The sequence below is a fragment of the Bombus affinis genome, chromosome 9, assembly GCF_024516045.1.
Source record: "Bombus affinis isolate iyBomAffi1 chromosome 9, iyBomAffi1.2, whole genome shotgun sequence".
Lineage (NCBI taxonomy): Eukaryota > Metazoa > Arthropoda > Insecta > Hymenoptera > Apidae > Bombus > Bombus affinis.
In genome coordinates this window covers 1,874,618-1,894,644 of record NC_066352.1, presented here as the reverse complement: position 1 = coordinate 1,894,644, position 20,027 = coordinate 1,874,618, and the positions used below count along the sequence as shown (strand labels likewise).

At 37.8% G+C, this 20,027-nt stretch overlaps 1 protein-coding gene, 1 long non-coding RNA gene and 1 other non-coding gene across 22 annotated transcripts in view; 1 reads left to right on the top strand and 2 right to left on the bottom strand.

Moving 5' to 3' along the window:
• Nucleotides 1-20,027, bottom strand: part of LOC126920331 (CUGBP Elav-like family member 2) — a 468,989-nt gene that overhangs the window by 279,636 nt on the left and 169,326 nt on the right. The window lies entirely within an intron of this gene.
• Nucleotides 1,694-17,098, top strand: LOC126920356 (uncharacterized). The gene is made up of 3 exons (XR_007711949.1): nucleotides 1,694-2,064; nucleotides 3,269-3,969; nucleotides 17,089-17,098. It is a non-coding gene; the product is annotated as an uncharacterized LOC126920356 (long non-coding RNA).
• On the bottom strand, nucleotides 3,323-3,434 carry LOC126920801 (U6 spliceosomal RNA). The gene has a single exon (XR_007712107.1). It is a non-coding gene; the product is annotated as a U6 spliceosomal RNA (small nuclear RNA).

Sequence of the window (20,027 nt, the reverse complement as noted above, 5' to 3'; positions counted from 1 at the left end):
GGATAGATCACTCGTGGAGATGGCACGATGTATGGTGATCCAATCAAAGTTACCTATTCAATTTTAGGCAGAAGCTGTTAATACAGCATCATACATTAGGAGTAGCTGCCCAACAGTTCATGGTAAAACACCATATGGAATTTGGCACAAAAGGAAAGCAAACGTGAGTCATCTTAAAAATTTTGGTACTGAAGCTTATGCATTAAATAAGCTGCTCGATAAAACTAAGTTTGAAGCAAGATCAACATAATGTATTTTTATTGGATAGTTCGATGAATCAAAAGCGTTTCTATTATGGGATCCAAGTAAAAGAAAAGTAACAATAAGTAGGGATGATTCTTTCTTAAGAAATGCTGAGTACCACAATGATGAGACTGACAATAAACTTGAATAATTTGAATATGAACTGATAAATCAAGAATCTGACGAAGAAATCACAGAAGGGACTCATGAGAAAGAACATGATGATGGAGAAAACGCGAGTCAAAATGAAAATTATGTTCAAGATAGATTTGCGGTTAAGAGGGGACGAGGAAGACCAAACATAACGTTGAACAGGAAATGTTGGAAGATCAAGGAAAATTTATAAAACTGTCCCAATTGATCAAGGAACAGTACAATTGGTCAATGATAATTCGACTGAGTCAATAGATGAATTATTATCTGGATCTCATGCAGAAAAATGAAAAGAAGCCATGAAAAAGGGATATGACGGCTTGATCAATAATAACGTTTGGGAGTTAGTAAAATGCCCAGTGAATAGATCTCCAATTGGATCAAAATGGGTTTTAAAGACCAAATACAATGAAGATCTTCCAAAAGATTTTCCAAAAGGGAATCCTCGGAACTTGCTACATGCCCACAAATGATATGCCAGCTGATCTACAAACGAAAAGCTTGGGTAAGCCAAGTCACAATGCTCACCTAGAGACCATTGGTTTGACGAGCATTCGAGTTCCGTTGAGAGGTGGTGTTGAAAACGACAACGCGAGTTCCCGCTCGCCCTGCATATGGGGATGCGCTAGTTAGAAAAAACAGTAACTAGATGATTGTTCTAGATACAATGGATAGACTCGATAGATAGTTTTTAAGTTGCTCCTTTGTATCTTCGTTTTTCCCCAGTCCATGTAAGCGTGTGCAGTAAAGGTTTTTTCGGCTTAGTAGAACGGTGTGATAGATTTATCCGTACAATATAGTAATAACTATTGTGATCCTACCTCTGAATATAGAAATAACAGGAAAAAGAAAAAGAAATTAAATTTAAGGTATCTTTTAAACTAATCATTTTTCGAATCAAGTACACTTGTACACTCTTCTGTTGAGAATTAAAAACTGCATCGAATCGCTTCTAAAAAAAATGTATCGTACCGTTTACAAAAACAAAGACCACCTTGGAGTCTCGGAGGTGCATCCACCTAGAAAAGATCTGCTACCGTGGCCAGATAACTCTCTCGAAATAGGACAAATTCTGTCTGAAACCCTTTTTCCGAATAACGTACAGTTTGTATTTTACGAGATTATTTATCGCAATTCCATGTTATTTTTATACCGCATACTTTTATATTTTATTAGATAATTCTGTAAAAAATTATATGCAATTTTTTCATTTCCTATTTTGTATATTATAGTGATCCGAGTGTGTTTCGGAACAAATTGTAAATAATTGCTCTTCGTTTTCTATTTTCTAACGACATTTTCAGATTGAAGATTGTAAAATATTGTAAGAATGCGGATCGGCATGTTGAAAATAGCATCTGATAATGGCATATTTATTTTAACGAAAAGCAACAACCGATATCTGACACTGGCGTATCAAGAACAGACTATATATTCTGCCTGTATTTATTGTTAACAGCGTTATAAAATATTGCGAGGACGAGAAAAGTGTGAAACAAGAAAAAGGAGAAAGATCATTAATTCTTATGGTGAGCGAATTAGTCAGTAGAATGAGCCACTGTAGTGTCGCATCGAAATATAAGATGACATCACGAAAGCCACTATACTGGCGCATCGTACCTGAGAGTTTAAAGAGCTACATAACGATGCACCACAAAAAGATAAAAAGTGCCTTCATGTCTCTCTTCCATCATTGCGGTAGCTCTTAAAGTTATTTTTCCATAAAAAGCATTTACGTATATATTATATGTATTATATAAAACATTTGGAAGTTTTGAGTCTCATTAGATTGCCTATGAAATTTCATGCTTGGTATGACACATATTAATATATAAATTTATCTAATAATCCATGAAAGTGTTCAACTGCTTTTGTGTATTTTCGTTAATGTAGAATATTATTCGTTCGCCTATGCCATCAGTCGCGATGTGACAATCTGTTGTTGTGTTGTTCAAGGAAAATGATGTACAAGAATGTAAGAAAACACGAAGAAAATTTAACCCTTGAATTGTAGAGGTGGATATTTCATATCCAAGTTATTTTGACGGAGTTGAGTTTCTCGCAAAGGAGCAGATAGAAAACCTTCCCAGCCCCCTGCCTAAAAAAGTTATTTAATAAAAACTTTATGATAACCTTAATTCAAAACATTTGAAGATATCATACGAATTTTTTGTAATTCTTCTAACAAGTGTTACCTACTGAAAAAAGCATCGGACACAAAAGTCGGAGTTAGAGTTATAGTTAGAGTAACGAAAAAACATTTACAGTCTAAGGGTGAACTTTTGATATTTTGAATTTTTCTGGAAACGGATGTCATTTACTAGAATCTTTCGTATCTCGGATGTTCGATCACCGCAGAATAAATTTGGTGATCTGAAACTCGAGGCTGCAAATTATTATCAAGTTGACCAACGTATTATGCGTAGTTTGCTATGTCGATATGCTTACTGGGACCATTATTTTTACGATACGAGTGCGTGAAACCTCGATATAAGTCGCCATGGTACGATGTACTCGCGAAATAAATGTTTCACTCCGAGAAACCTAGTATGACTATGTGACTAGTAGCTTATATGACTTCCTCTTTCACAAACTTAAGTCGTCTCAAATAAGACAAACTATTTATCACATTAGATTCTGGTTATGCCGAATGCATATTACTTATTGAGAATTGTGGATCGTAATCGCCGAAATAAATATGTAGGAAGGCTTTCATTACATGTAGAGATGATAAAATAGAAAAATTTTTGTATTTATTTAACATGTGATTTACAAAATGTTCATAGACAACAATTTCATGTGTTTCTCGTGTGTTTCACCACTCTTCTAGTCTCATTTCTTGTCAAGTAACATTTCTTTTCTTTTGTTCCAGGGATGCTGCCACGCATATACTTCACACACACACTCCACACAACATTACACACGTATTTCAATGGAACACTTCATCAGATTTTGCGTGTCATCCTTGTACTGGGGCCACACGCTAACACTTCACTGCATCGTTCCAATTTTAGTACATGTACCACCGAAGGAAGTACGTTAGGTACGTTTTATTTCTCGTATATAATGCAATGTATTACCTTTGAGACAACCAACGAAAAAACAAATATCTTATGGGCCACCTAGCAACGTTTCGATGTACTACAAACGCAGGAGTAATTATTTCCTACATTAAGTATCATATGTTTGAATATAAAAATATAAATATAACAAACCAGTGGTAAGCATGTAAATGAGTAAAAAAGTGGAATATAAAATGCAGAATATTGACGACTATGTTTTCCACCTCTGTTAACGACAATTTCTTTCAACTATCGATCATTGATCAGAGATTGACCATATCAACTAAAATGTCAACTTGATCCCGAACGTTTACCTTTGATGCGTTATTAATATGTTCTTAGCTAAATTAGCGTTTCTCCTTTAGCGGGATGTCAAAGTTAGATCGAAGAGGAAGACGTTTTGTCGCTCGGTCGAGTACAGAATGAAAATCCCTGATCGTCTACCGGATTCCTTGATCGACAAGGTTCGACCATATCGAAATGGCAAAGAAGAGGAACGACGGGAGAGACGGTGATGTCTAGACAAGCAAAGATGGTGGTCAATTGTCTTGGGCGTTCGCTTTGATCAGAAATACCTCACTGCGACTCTCGGGATTTGGAGGAGCTTCGTGATTGAGCCTGACGAAAGGAGCATGTCGACGAATCAACTCAAAAAAAAAAAGAAAGAAAAAAGAAGACGTCGAGATTTCCCCTATTTAGGGAACAACAGACGGAGTCTGAATTCATATGACGTGTCATGCGCCGCAAAATATATTTTTCCGTCGTTATACATACAAAAGTAAATTATACCGACATTGTTTTATTATTTCTCTGAATAATAAGTTTTATGAATATAAATGTATTATCGATATAGTATAATTTCAGATAAATATACATCGTCGACATCGATATAAACTTCAGCTCTTTAAACGGTTTTCCATGAATATTCATAGCGACTGACAGTATTCCGAGCATAAAGTACTTCTACGAAAAAAGAACGGTTTGACTGAAAGTCTTTAAGATCGAAGTATAGAAGAAAGATGCGTTGTCATCCAAGGTTTTAGTTGTTCAAGTCAGACATAATAAAACGTTCTTTAGTAACGTGATTCGTCTTGATCGAGTGAGAAGGATGCAAATACAAAGACCAAAGAAGATTATGAAAATATGTATGTAAGTATATCAAGCACAAGGAACGTACGTGGAGGATGCGCTCGCGAGTTAGTTTTAGAATTTCTGAGAGAACCCTTGAACTATACGAAAGTGTTATGACACATAATAAGGAGATATTATTATTATCAATTACACCAAGTGCTATGGACCTATTACTCTCCAACAGCTCTAAATCACAAAACAAGATATTCCTTACGATATTAAGAAATTTTATTAACTGTGAAATAAAATTACTCATAGAAAAATTGTTTAATGAATTAAAGATATAGTTTTGAAGGATCTACATTACGTCGTACTAAAAAAACAAGAGAAAAAGAGAGAGAGAGAGGATGAACGAGTGTAGATTCCATCATCGATCTCGATTCGAAAATTCAGGTCGATGAATTTATACATTCGACGAAATAGTTTCTGTCTGATCGAAAAATGGCACGTGCGTGTGTAATACAGTTTCCATGGGCCAGACTCGGATTATTAACGTGAGAGTAAATTAGCGAGAGCGCGTGCAGACGCGAATCGTCATCAGAAAAGCGAGTTCACCGGAAGACGGACGACAGAGAGCAGAGACGCGGTGGTCAGCGCTTGCTGCCGGATAACCGAGACACATCAAAAGCATCGGAGGGCCTCTATTCAAATCTTTGATGCCCGCTGCCCGCAAATAGCGTGTGTCCCTGCAGACGCTCATAATCAAAGATGTCACGACAGGGAACACGCTAAAGGGCACAGAGAGTAGAAGAGGCAGGAAAGAGAAAGGGGAAGACGGTAAACTTACCCGGTGGTGTATAAGGTAAAAGAGGGTAGAAGCGAGACGATAGGAGGATGCAACGGAGAGAGCGAGCTGGGCGGAGAAAGGAAGGATGGGACCTACTTTAAAAGAGGAAGCGTTGGATAATCATTCAACTGTCAGCCGAGTGGGAAAGCAAAAATACTCGACGGAAAAGAAAAAACCGAGTCGGCGAAAACGCCTTTCCGATTTGTTTCCCTTTCAGGAAGTAACCGGAAAAGAAGCGACTCGGGACCAAAAAAAAAAAAAAAGAAAAGAAGAAAAAAGGGAGGAAGGAACGCGTTCTGTGGTTCATTTATGTTTAAAAAGTACGGATCTTGCTTCTGTTTCACGTCCTTTCGCAGCGGTTGGTTGGATCGAAGGGATGTGATTTCTAAGTTATCAGAGCACAGACTACAGGGATGGAGTAATCTCGTTTTATTAGATCTCGTCCCATCACGTGTTCGTTGTTCCTTTAAATAAATGATCATCTTCGTAGCGTGCAGGAAACTAGAAGCAACCGTTTTTTATTACACACAAACAAAAGGTTATTTTCTACTTAACCAATTGTATTTTTCTATCGTTAAATATCGTTGCATTTTCGACTTTGGCTTATATTCCGATTTTTTGCATTCAATACTCAATTACATATTCCGCTTGAAATTAAACTCCTTATTATATAGTCATTGCCAGCGCGTAAACCCCTAACAATATCGATAAGAGCGCATCGTCTACTCACCATTCAAAACCCCAAACCTTATTATCGCCGCCAAAATCCCTCACTCTGACCCTTATAAATCCTTCCACACCTCAACACCACCTATACCACTTGGAAACACCAATACATTTGGGTTTCCCCTCGACAAGCATTCGAAACGCAAACGCAGTAGTGTCTCTCTCCGGTAGATTTCTCTAGCGATACTATATTCCTTCGAAGAAGAAAAAGGGTTCGCGCTTCCGATAGTTGGCACAGGTGAAAGGGTAGAGACGACGATAAAGCAGCCCTGGTGGCAGCTAGGGAAGACAAAGCGGCCGAAAACGTTATCGCCTCGAGAATGGGAAGGTGGGGATAGGATGGAGAACGATTGGAGCGGATGAAAGGGGTAGTAGATCGCGTCGGACCGTTTGGACGTATGCTGGATTTCCCTATCGGGCCGTATGTTTCGAATCATCCCCTGCTTTCGCTAGACTCGTAACCAGCCACGTTCGTAACGTTCCCTTTTCCGGGTTGGCTCTTCTAGCGGCTGCTCCGGTCCCCTAAGGGGAACTGCATCCATTAATACAGGGACGGGACGTAGCGCGGTGTGCACGGAATTTGTATGAATGGGGAGAACTTGCGGATTTGAATTGATGAATAGCCACCTGTACCAGGAAGCGTATTGAATATTACAGAAGTGACTACTGCCCGTAGGGATCTTCGATTCTTTCCTATCTCTCCTCTTCCTCTTCCTCTTTTTCTTTTTCTCTTTATCCATCTCTCTTATGCATCTACCTCTTTTCCGAAGGCTCGGTCTCTGCTATGGCGATGACGACGTTCGATTATGCGCTGACAAAGCTGGAACGTCCTTTGCACGGATATAGCTAACTTTTTTGACGCGTCAAATAACAGCCTTTGATTGCTCGACATTTTAAGAACGCGATCGTAGACTGGTGAAAAGAAATCTTATTTGTTTCTTTGATATTTTATTTGTACACTAACTTTTAGAAACGGTAAACGGTAATTCCCCGTAATCACGAATATTACGAGCAAGTCTACGTGTCTTTATAATTTCGATTAGACAGTACGTTTCGTTCCGGAGGTGGTAAAGTGTTCCCGTCAGCAGTGGCTCAAGTCACCCTCCGTTTACCTTCTTTTTCGCCACGTGCTTCTTCTACTAAAGACGTACTTAATATTATGTTCATTAACAGGAAAGGAAGAGTTTAAAGTCCTACAAGCAGCTCGCGAAAGTAGCTTCGTTTCTTCTTCTTCAGATCGTTGGGGAAACTAAGAAAAAGGTGAATTCGTTGGCCGACATCCAATTCCGAAGGACTAGAGGCAAACCAAATCATTATCGTTTCGTGAAAGACAGGGAACGCTCGTGTCGAGATACGTCGAGAAAATCGTCTACGGACGATTCCATTCTAACAGTCTAATTCCGGATTAAAGTTTCTAGCCAGCAATCTCACGATGGATTCGACGTCTAAGGCGTAGAAGTGATGGAGAGGAGGAACAATGTCGTTATCGACGGTGCTTTCAAATTAAGGGCCCCTTCTTACCTTGCCCTCGTAGCTTTACAGCCACAACGACGCGTAATTGTCCGCAGTCGAGCGTCCCGAACATTAAACTGATTGACGTCCCTATCGTAATATTCGAGAACACAAGAAACCACTCGCGTCACCTTCTTCCAATTATTCTGCCTTTCATGCTTTATTTATTCACTGGATTCGATCGTGCGAAATTTTCATTTGCGAATAAAGGAATCGGTTAGTTCGAAGTGCATCGAATCGAATGGAAATTATACTTTGATTAAATGATACGAAGAAGCTACGTGCTATTAAAGTTGTACTTGAAAATATCGACATCGATCGAATAATAGGAACATCATCGACAGCGTTTTATAAATTCCAAACGGAACAATGGCGAAACGACATCAAATGTCAGAATAAACGATAAACGAGATCCCATAAAGTTTTCAAGCCGGAAATAGAGAAAATGAACCGGAATGAAGTGAGAAAATCCACAGTCGTCGTTGTCGACGCCAATGATGGGCTTGACGTTGGCGTAACAGGCCATTACAGCGACCGACGTTATCGGCTGGGTTGCTTCTTTTGCCTCAGCGCAACGGGAGGGCCAGCAATTTGCGATACAATTTAAAGAAGACAGCCTCCGTATCCTTCCACCATTTCCTTTCGACGTGTTCTCCAGTTGGCATGCTTTACATTTCGTGCTTGTAATGGCGAAACTTTTCCTTAACGATCTCGCATCCGCCTGAATTATGCAACGCGAGTGCTAACAATTGTCCTTCTTTTCTTCCTTTTTCTTTTTTCTGTCTCTTGGGTCTACGTGACTGCGGCTGATTGGCTGGGCCTATCCGTCTTATTGTCTTCGTCGAAATGAAGATAAAGCGATATCGAAGTGTATTTAGAAGATATACGGGAGATCCGATGGGGCTTTAAGCGAGAGACAAATGAATCTGATCCAGCCGATCGGTTCCGACAGGTGTTTCAATTCATTAACAATTAGGAATATTCTGTTTTGTGTGCTGGTCTACCGAGGATCGCGAAACAAGGACGAAGTATTACGTGATATTAGGATATCAAATGAAAGAACGACAGCCTCTTTAGATTCTAAATTATTTTAAGCTTGGGAACTTTATTGTAGATATTTTATATCTATAAACAACTATTACGGTCGAATGAACAAGAAGGTAAATCCATTGATCCGAGTTCACTCGGTAATTAGCTTTGATTTGATTGAAATAAACGAAATACTTTATCTTCGCTGGATCGTCGAAAATATTCAAAATGTATAAAACGGTTCGAAGCGATTCGACGTTTCGCGAATAATTAGAGATTGCAAATAATTTATTTGGCATTTACACGGGCCGACGCGCTATCGAATCGGCGCATAAAATCATAAAATGGGATAAAGTCGTAATTGCTCGTTCCAGTCAACTTCGCCGCGAATTCAGATGCAAATTAAATACAGCAAAGCGATATTTCGCTCGTTTTGCAAGAAATTCATTCTCGTCGTTGCAAGTGCGAAATAAACTTAATAATTACGACTGTGTAACGTCGATTGAAAAAAAATTAACGAGCCCGGCGACCACTTGGTTGGAAACTTCCGGATTTAATCAGACAGTCGCCTTATGAAAAATAGATGACGAATTACGATGAAAGAAAACGTAAAGGGAAAGGTAAAGACGTTACGTAAAAATGTGAGCACTTTGCTATTAGATTGGCACATTTTGTTCGTTTCACAGAAATTCAAATAACAAGTCCTTCGCTTCGTTCACGATATAAAATTTATTAACGCCAACGGCGTCTTTTTGTCTTTCAACGAATGCGTTCAAGCGCTTTAATAGTGATTGTCCGTGCTTTAATTAATTCGTACTTTGACTAAGAGAATTTAATACTGAAACTGCTCCTGTAACTGGGCACGATTGTAATAAATGAGTATAATTGGAAGCTTCCTTGGAAAAATAACGAAGTTATAAACATAAAAGTGTACTTGGGACAATCTTTTAGATTCTCTTGCTTATGATTTTATTTTGCACGAAGTCAACTTATGTTAGAATTTAGTGACATTGAATGGTGTAAATATTAAAATTGTCATTATGTCCTCAGTAATATACAGTAAAATATTTTGCGATGTTCCAAGTAATTTATGAGTCGTAAAGTATTACGAAGTGCGATCGCCATTGATTCAACTATATACTTATAAACACCATTTTATGCTAATTTTAGTCTACAACTTCTGGAGAAAATAATAGCTGCTGATAACACCTTTTACAACTAGATTTATAGAGTAATATTCTAAAATAGGAACATTTCTGTCGCGTGTTTGACAGAAACCTAGGTGATTCATTACCCAATAAATTTCTCAGCCAAATAAAGATCTTAAAAGTTTCTTTATCGTTTTGAACTTCTGTGATTCTACTGATCAAATGAGTTTCTAGTTCTCTGTTCCTTCGTTCCCAATGGCAATTGCCGTATCATAAACTTCCGATGCAATACTCATAACCTTCGAAGTTTAGTACGAGGACTGTCTGTAAGGATCGACTTATGAACTCCCTGTTGCATCGTCCAGTAGCAATGGGCATCAATTGTCAGACATATGAACGATACGTAATATTATAGCTAAAGGCAGAAATGATCATTTCTTTTCTTAAAACGTACGACCTTCGGAACTCAAAAGCTATTAAATTGAAAAATTTTCCTTACTTTAGATATCACGTTCTTAAAGAAATATTAAAAAAGAGAAAGAACAAAATCTCACAAATACCACCTTTCGGACCCAAATCTCGTTGCTCCAAATTTCGTTCAAATTTTGCTGCAGGGGTAACGAACCGAGGAAAATCCTCTTTCATCTTAGTCTACGAGATCTAAACTGTATGTACTCGTTCTAAAATTCAGCGACGTTTTGATTTCGCGCGAGCAAATAGCCAAAGCTTATACGCACGGATAATACACAGACCGCGTACGTTGTCTGTAGCGAATCAAGCGGCGGCCGACCGGTGTGTTTCCAGGTGCTAAATGGAGAAACATGGAGTTGCCTTATGTTCGTGGCGCTTAGTGGCCCCCTCATGCGAACGATAATATATTTCCCATCGAAGTAAACTCCTGTTACCTATTCGCCGAGTGAGTCACGCACGGCCGTGTTAGCCTTAATACGGGTCGCGCCTAAAACAACACTGTACTATCTAATGGAGAACACGGCACTGCGGTTGTATGCTAACGTGACTCACCGTGTTCGCCACTTCAATGGCTCGATCTCGATGATATCCGTCGACAAACAGGCGAAGGACCTCGGCTTGATAGCGGCCGATATTTGTCCTGAAAATATTCGAGCTTGCTCCGAGCTGTCCGTACGCCGCCGCGTCATACTACTACGTGGTGGATCGTGCGTCCAACCGTGATTCGTCAGCCAATGTAAATACAGGCGTGATTTATTTTATTTGTAATTGTCTCTTTTTTCACGTTTAATATTTTAGATCGATTGGCTTGAATGTCGAGTTGATGATGATTTCCTAATCGCGGGGAAATTTTTTGTCTAAAATATCGAAGCTTCTTAGATATCGTTAGAATTTAAAAACTGAAGAATTAAAGAATCTGCCTTTTCATCAAATATTCACGTTCGTTTTCGTCTTTCGCTCCTTTTTCTCGTTTATCTTGTTCTCTTTTTCCGCGTTATATACCTAGCATATGCTATATGATAATTAAAAGTTATTAATTTACCGGCTTATCTTTCAACACGACTTGCTAATTTTCCGATAAACGCATATTGAATGGCTATTACACATTACGGAAATAATTTCGATCTTTTAAACTTGAAATTTGAACGCATTATGCAAACATAAAGAAGAGAAAATAGTTTGATGTTATATTTTGCTTAATAGGTTTTCAGCTTATCGCGTATTTCTTTTGGTTCCCTTCGTTTTCCAAGTTATTCTCATTAACCACATTTTCGAAATTTCGCGTTTACCACGTACCTATCTCGTTCGAAAATAGAATTTCTTTACTAACTTAAATTAAAATGTCCAAATTTCTACAAAAGAAGAGAAGGATTATTTGTATAACTACGTTTCATTCATTTCGTTTTGGTGTAGATGATTTAGAAATATTTCTTAAAAACAAGAGATTGTTGGAGAAAAATTAATTAACGTAGTCGTGCGATCCAAAGTTCCTCTGTGAGTCCTTCGTTAATCGTGCGCACTTCGGGCTGAATATTTTTCTGCTCATAAACGTCAAAATGTTCACGAAAGCGGAGAGCTATAATTCTCTATTATACGCCTGCATTTCTATTCTCTCGCTCGCTCGGTTCTCGTTTTATTTTCGTTGGCTGACTCGTGCATCGTCCCCTGAAGTATCTCCAGCGCAAAGGCAGCAGGCAAATTACCCGTTGTTCTATAGTCGGTTAATTAGCTTTATGCGTTCAATCTCGCAAGAACCTTGCCTCTAGCGAACCAAGTAATAACGCGGCAGTATACGCGCCTCATACGTTGGATTACCGAATGAATGCGCATCCTTCGTCGAATTTTCCGACACTAGTTCCCCGGCCGTATTTAATAAATAGCTTTGTTCCTTGATCGCAAGTGGTTAATCTCGTTCGTCCTTTGCCATGATGATTTATACTACAAATTAATGCACGCCAGAAATTTCGAAATATCGAAGGAGCAATAAATGTATAATACTTTTTGGCAATTAGAAATCTTAGTAGTTTTATACTTCGATCGAAAGCGCCTAATATCGTAAAAATACTAAAAACTTTTCGAAAGATCGCTCAATACTTTCCATTTTGTGCCCTCTCACACAACTCATAAAAAGACAAAAGTAAATTTACCCCTCGTTTTATGTTGGGCTTAAAGAGAAGGGAATCTGTTAACGACTTGGATAGCTCAGTTGGTTAGAGTGGTAACTCAGTCGTCCGGCAAATGAACCTGAATTGGGATCCTGATCCAGTAGAGCGTGTAGTCCAGTTTCATTTACCCTTACAGATTAACTCGAAAGACCGAAGAACCGAAGTCGATTCAAAAGTAGGCAAAAGTTATTGAAAACGGTGGCAACTATCTAAGTGGTTAAATAAATTACTTTTATTAACACAAAATGATCTACCCGTTTATAGTAAAAATGATGCACGTAAATATTAAATAAATGCAACTACACTCGATTAACTTTCAAAATTATTTCTCTTTAAAGCGAGATTTCATTCGACAAAATTTATTCCGTTATTTCCATTAATTTGAAATCTCGGAGCTACCTATATCTCTCCTACCTGTTCTGCGATGAATATAGTTTGCAATACTACCGTAACCTAATCCACGTTTTATTTCGATGGCGCGGAATATCGTGTCGAATCGGGACGGTAGGACGACACGGGAGATTGCATCGCGATATGAACCGCGCGTAAATTTCACCGGCATTATGGCCGATTGTACGTGCCCGCCGCGATCCACGAGCGAAGACGAGGGACACCGGTATGCTATGCTTCGATGCATCGTGCTGATGTAATTCGGAACAGCCGAGGACCTGTGAGTACACTCATGGGGAAGCCTTGCAAAACAAGGAAATCGAGGAAACTCAGCGGCGAAACCTTCGTGACCTGCGGCTGGCACAGCATTGTTCCAACACCGGTTCCCGAACGGGTGTGGAACTGCGCCAATGGAACAGCAATGGTACAGCATTGCTGCCCCTTTCAATTCGATATGCATTGTTATCGAAGACGCAAAGGTACGACTCTGCATTGTCTCTCAGGATTAGTTACAGTCGCGGCATAATTAATTGTCTACGCGCTGAGGACTGGGGACTAGTCTCCCTGTTCTGTTGTATCGTTAATCCTTCACCGTGAAATGTATCTTTGTCCAAGCGAGTATATGTTACTTTATAGTAGTCGCCAAATTTATACAGACATTTGGAAATGCTTCCTTTATTGAAGAAAAAATCAAAAAGAAAGAAGATTATTTGAGAAAAGTACAGTATTATTCGAAGAGTCGATTTTATGCCTCGAAGGTTTCTTCGCTGTAAATTATTAAAGAAACGGACAATATCTCATACGTTGGGGTTCACTCAAATCTTTTACATGGTAAGTAGAATATCGGTATTCAATCCCCAAAGAACGAGATGGGGATCCCTTCATATCTTTTTTAACAGAGTGGTAGATAAACGTAACTATTTTCCAGAAGCCATATGTATAGGGTACTTCCGAAATAAATGACTAGGGTTTAAGAGTATATTTTATTCAAATGTTGCTGGAACTTACTTCTATCTACTCTAATCCATCCTGATAGTAAATGCTCCATATAAAATAAATAAAAATATTTAAAAACATATAAAATAAATATTATATAATATAAATATATAATGTTATATATGTTGTATTTTCTCTAAACAAGAATTTTATTTTATTTGAATTAGAATTAAACGTTCTTTTTGTAGCGATTATCAGTCTTCGAATCTCTAGATTAAATTAAAACTGTTATGACGAATTAAAATTTTTCGTCTTATGTATAAATAAACTTCTGATTATACTCGATGAAGTGCTAGAAAGTAATAACTCAATCGCCGTATTAATCAAGCGCGAGACACTCTCTATACACGAGCCTCCCTACTTTCGTCGCACGTCGATATTTTTTCCACGATTTAACGTCTAAAACTAGCCAATCCATTATGCCGACCAAGTTATCGGTTGAATGAAAAATCGTAAACGGGCGACGAGCGGCATCCGAAAGATAGAGGAGCTGTCGTCGAAGGATGAACGATCGCCGGTCAATATTTCGTCGTGAAAATAATACACGGCGATGGCACGCGAGTCCCGCGATACCGACGTAACCGTCCTAACGGATCGTTTGCTGCGTCCGACACCTCAATTTCCGTCGGCCGATATGTCAATAATCTCCGAGGAAAGTGGTTTTATAGCCGAATTGAGAACCCAGCCGTTTGCGTTCATTCGCTCGAATAGAATAGAGTCTAATGAAAACCGAGGAAAGAAGAAATACATGGGAAAAAGGGAATCCAGGTCAAGGGATGAAACACAGGCATTTCTCTGAAGCAAGTTTCTTGATCGTTCGAAAAGGCCGCGCTTTCGTAGCGTCACGAGCAGCTGCTACAGACCACGAGAAGTCAGTGGAAATGGAAAAAACAGGAGAAGAAAAAGGGATAAAAGAAGAATTACGATTGGGAAATGAGGATCAAAGGGTTTGATAAAGGCACCAATGTAGGGGAAATACCGGGTACACGGCTACAAATCGAATTACCAATTACACGCGTAGAGAGATTGCAAGTTATCGACCATGTGTGTATAGTGTACACTGTATCTCTTTTCGGAAGAAAACACGGATTATGTCGATCTTTTTGATTTCTATCGTTTCTTGCTCGCTATTCCTTGTAAATAGTTTCTATTCTATACATTGGATAACATCGCAACTTGTCTGAATATTTTAACCGAAGAACATATTGTCTATGAGTTATAAGGAATAATCGTACATATCTATACGCTCTTACTTTTGTATTTTCTATAGCATTGAGCTTCAAGGTGAGTGGTCGCGATATTTCCAAGCGACCTTTTAAGAAAGGTTATACTTATCAAGGCACTTTTATACCTTCTGTCTCTTGACTACTTAAGTTATTGTACCTCGATTCTAAAAGCATTCTATATAGCTGTGTGTCTTTGACTCGGTTGAAAAATTTTTATCGCAAGACAAAAAGATTATTTCATTTAAAAAAGCAAAAGTGACTCTTCCATCTGAGAAATATTCTCATCTACAGAGGAAACATCGTGTAATTGCTCCTCTTGCCTCGTGAATCTTTTGTTCCAGAAATTTACTCGAATTTTATGCTTTCGAAGCAACAATGAAACGCAGCGAATATTATACAGTTCCTGTACAGAAGTATTTCGTTTGAAGATCTTAATAGAAGAATTTTTACGGTTACTTGAGCTTATTATTTTCTTCCAGTCCGCTTTTCTCCTAAAGCGAGATAATATAGAAAGTAACGTTCTTTAGATAATTTATTAGTGTCGAATGTTGGTAAGAGGTGTTAAATCGGCAATAGTAAATGAAAGCCACCGTTCTTATTTAGTTATTTAGCTGCTTGTCACCATTATTAATCTCAAAATCTACAATCTTCCAGTTTAATAACTTTCCTCTGGATTGTAGCAATAATTCACTGCTTGAACGATTATATTAATTAATTCGTTTCTTAAGAATTTCGTGAGCCAAACGAGCTTGTAGCAGCTCCACCGAAAAACAGATTCAGAGAATGAATAGAATTAAAACGTTCCGCTGATTCCTCGAAGCACAAGGGATTGGCACAAGTTGTTGGTACAATAAAGCCTTTGTGTTCGTTAATAATTGAGGGATCTACCATTATTCCTGATAAAAAAAACTCAGTTATATTCACATTTTATATTTTATTCTAACGACAGACCAAATAATTTCAGTATATAAAATAATTTTATTGATTGAGTGCGCTATGGTTAAATGCATTTTTGAAATAGCTTTTATGATATCTTAAAAGCTAAATACTTAACCGATTGATTCCAAATTTATTAATTCGCAAAAGATATGAAAAAATTGAAGAAAAGATGTGTAGGTACTTTCGTAACTAAACTAAGCAAAATCAGTTTCCTAATATTCTAACTAAAATAAGATAGGTATTCCAAGAAGTTGGTACAACCTGCAGCAAACAAGACACGAAAACGAGAAAGCAGATAGGAAATCAAAAGACGATGCCAAGTAACTCGGTATAGAGTAAAGAAGGAAAATTCGCGATCGTAGAGGGTGGGCCAAGCAAATAGGTAGAAATAGAATTAGCGACGGCATACGAGACCCCCGCTCCATCGAATGGCTGATTTCCCAGCGGAGCGCGGCAGCCATTTAGACGCGAGTCAAACGTCCGTTCTTCTAGCGGCACAAGCTTCGAACGCCACGCTGTGGTTATGGTTTCGTGGAAAATTCCCTATTAGACCACGCGAAGCCAATCACGCGGCACAGACGATGTCTCGTTACTAATCCATAGGCCCTCTTTTCTCGCGATCCATAAGCCGATTGTGGAGCGCGCGCAAGTTACATGCAAATTATTCGCTCGATTCGTCGCCCCTAAGCAGCTTTCGCTTGGCGGATTTTGACAATTAGTGCACTTTCTCTTTACGTTTCAGTGCTGCTTTGATATATACTTAAAGGCCATATCGTGTAACTATATTCATGACTTTTGGACACTTTTAAATAATTTGTCAAAAGAAAGTAATATGTGAGATTAATCAGATTTTTTACTTGTTACATTATCAAGATAATTGCAAAAGAATTTAAACTAAAATAAATTTAATATAAATTGAAGGTAAATTAAATTAGAATAAAGTAAACTTTCGCTGATAATATTAGTGCAAGAAAGGTCAGGTTTCCATTGTTCTCATTCAATAAGGAATAAAATACATTCGCATCTCGATTGTACCATTGTCGACCATGATGCTTGCCAGATGTTGTAAATTATTATTACACCATAATTAGAGATGCGTTAAGTCTCTAGAAGATCGGAAAATTCACGACAGATCTATCTTTCGTGAAGATCTGAGATCTCCAAGGCTGAGTAGACTATTGGTATAAGACAAGATCGAACGAGATAGCACGTTCCAGTGAATTGTCCGTGGATTATCTGTCTGATCGATTGAAAACAATAAAAATGTCCACAATGAGAAACTGGTTTGGTCGTGGGACAAATGTTTGCGGGGTGTATATCGTGTCGTGTAACGGTAAATCTATAAAGCAAACGGATATGTTTGAAGAATGGGACGTATACTTCGTTGTACGTTGTAAAGCGGGCTGAAGAACATTCTGTATGAAATAAAGATAAAAATAACAATTTAGAATAATAAATTTGATCGCACGCGATTACTAATTACTCAAATTGAGGTATAAGAAAAAGTGAATCTTAAAAATAACCTCCCGAAGAATAGTAATATCGTTAAATGATGCAATTTTTAAAAAAGAAGGAAGAAGATTCGACTGGATGAAACAAATTCTTTCAATTTCTTACTGAATCCATTTATCATTGTAACGAACGAGAACCTTTATGATCTCGACGTGGTATAAGTACGCGTAAAATAAGCCAAAATAGATAATGTTCATTTACGATGAAAATTTATAGTATCTTTTATTAGGTATCTAAGCCCATAAGAATGACCATTGATACGTTATGAAAAATTATGGTTCATAAATTATTACATACGTCGTTGGCTATTCCGTGGCAAACCACGTTTTTACGATAATAGATCGTATTAAATTTCTTTTGATATAAACAAGCATACATGTTGATATGATTATTATTGGAAATCATCGTAAAGAATGGCGTATATAGCCGACGCGAATGCGTTCAATTTCAAAGCAATGTCAAGTGTGAAATTGATAAATATCATGCAATTAATTAAATTAATGAATACCGTGCAGGCAAAACCAACATATTGTTCTCGCATAACAAACGATCACGACTCGATACCATTGTTTTTCCATCTAATTAACTTCACGCGGAGAATAATGAAATGTATTCCCAACTTTGACATTTCAAGGATCATAAAAAGCTAATTATTATGAAATATCGTATTAATTTGTAATTAATATCTAAATTCACAAAGCGAAAATCGTACATAGTAAACATTTACACGTTAACAATAACTGCACATTATTCCGTTGAATAATTTATCATCATCTGTCATAGTACAAAATATGTCAGCTGATAATAAATTATCGAAACTGTTCATAGCTGAAATAATATCATTTCTGTTTACTACATTATTTTTGTAAAGCATCATAGCAGATAAATTTAAACACAGACATTACTGCGTTATATTCTCACTACGTAAGATTCTTCTTTTACGTGTAAACGCTTTAAAATTAATAATATCGACCAATCAATAACTATAGCGTTATTATTAAAATATATAATTCCGGCTTAAAAAATAGTAAAACATAAAAAATACGTTCTCCTTTCCTCAAAAAAAAAAAAACAACAGTTTGTTACACGTAATATATTAAAGTTTATATTTCATGGAAAATATTGCATTATATTTGATATATTAGAAAATATAAAAATGACTTCACTAGTGATTCTTCAGTTGCGAGATTTATAGCGTAATCGTTAAATTTGTTTGGCTGGTTTGATCGTAAAATTTTATATCATTCGTTCGTGTGTATGCAGTATCGATGCATAAAACAATTTTGTTCACGACTCGGCCAAAGAATATCGTTTCTTATTCATAGTCATTATTTCTTTTTAAAAGGTTACACAAATAACGAGATATCGCAAGTTAACGCGATAAACTTGATTTCATTTTTTAATCGGAGAAAAATTGTACGTTTCCAAAAGCACCAAAATTCGCGCCAACATCTTTCACGCGAACATCCTTCCGAGATCGGAACGAGGAGGCGCGTATTTCAGGCGGTCAAGTTAGGCGGAACAGCCGGCTGTACGGGTGCACATACACCGTACATCTCATTAATAAATCATAGAAGTAGCGTACCGCGAGAATGCTTCAACGGTCCGCTTCGAAACGCTAAATTACCGTCTTCCATTTGGCGATATTGGAAATTCAAATTGCTGAGATTGCGCGGCGCGCGTAAATCTTCGCCGACTGTCAAAAATATTGCGCTTCCCTATCAATTCTCTCGTTAAACATTACACACAAAGCAATGGGTCACCATTTCCAGTCCGTCATCGATCAATTTCTTTTAGGTATAAAACGTGTCAGACAATTCAAGTGGAAATGAACGTTCGATCCTGGAAACGCTTCAAACTTAAGCACGAAGGATTTGAATACTACACTAGTATAACATCGGTTTGTTTCATTCTACTCCTTCCATTGTCCGATCTAAGGAAATTACCTTCCTCAGAGCCATTCTATACGTATGTATAGATACATGTACATTTGAGTTAAGGTTGAGTTAACTTAAATTTCGTTTCTTCCCCTTTTCTTGTTCGATCATCGAAATGTCTTTTACAATTCGTCATTGACAAGGAGATGAAAGAAAGAAAAATACGGGTGGCATGTATCAAATTTATGCGTCTAGCTATTCATAGGCCGTTTATTCTCCGGCAGCGCCCTGTGCTCCTATTTTACGACACCCTTTGCATCCTGCCTCGGTCCGCGAAAAAAACCATAAACATAGCGCGCCACGACACTACATAAATATCGAGCGTGGACATTCACTTTGCCCCGAGAGCGATGAGCGTTTTATGCATCCGAATCGCTTGGACCAGCACGCTCTCACTCCTTGTTCCTAGATTCGTCGCATTGCATTGCCGTCATCTTTCCACCGATTCGGTACTTTTTACAACCCCATTTACGTAATACAGCCCTTCGTAAAAATTCATCATTTCTTCATATCATAGATATTAATGTTTTATTATCATTGTTTGAAGCGTGCTATTAAGATTTTGTGGGAAATTGGTATTTCACCTTACATTTTCGTTCG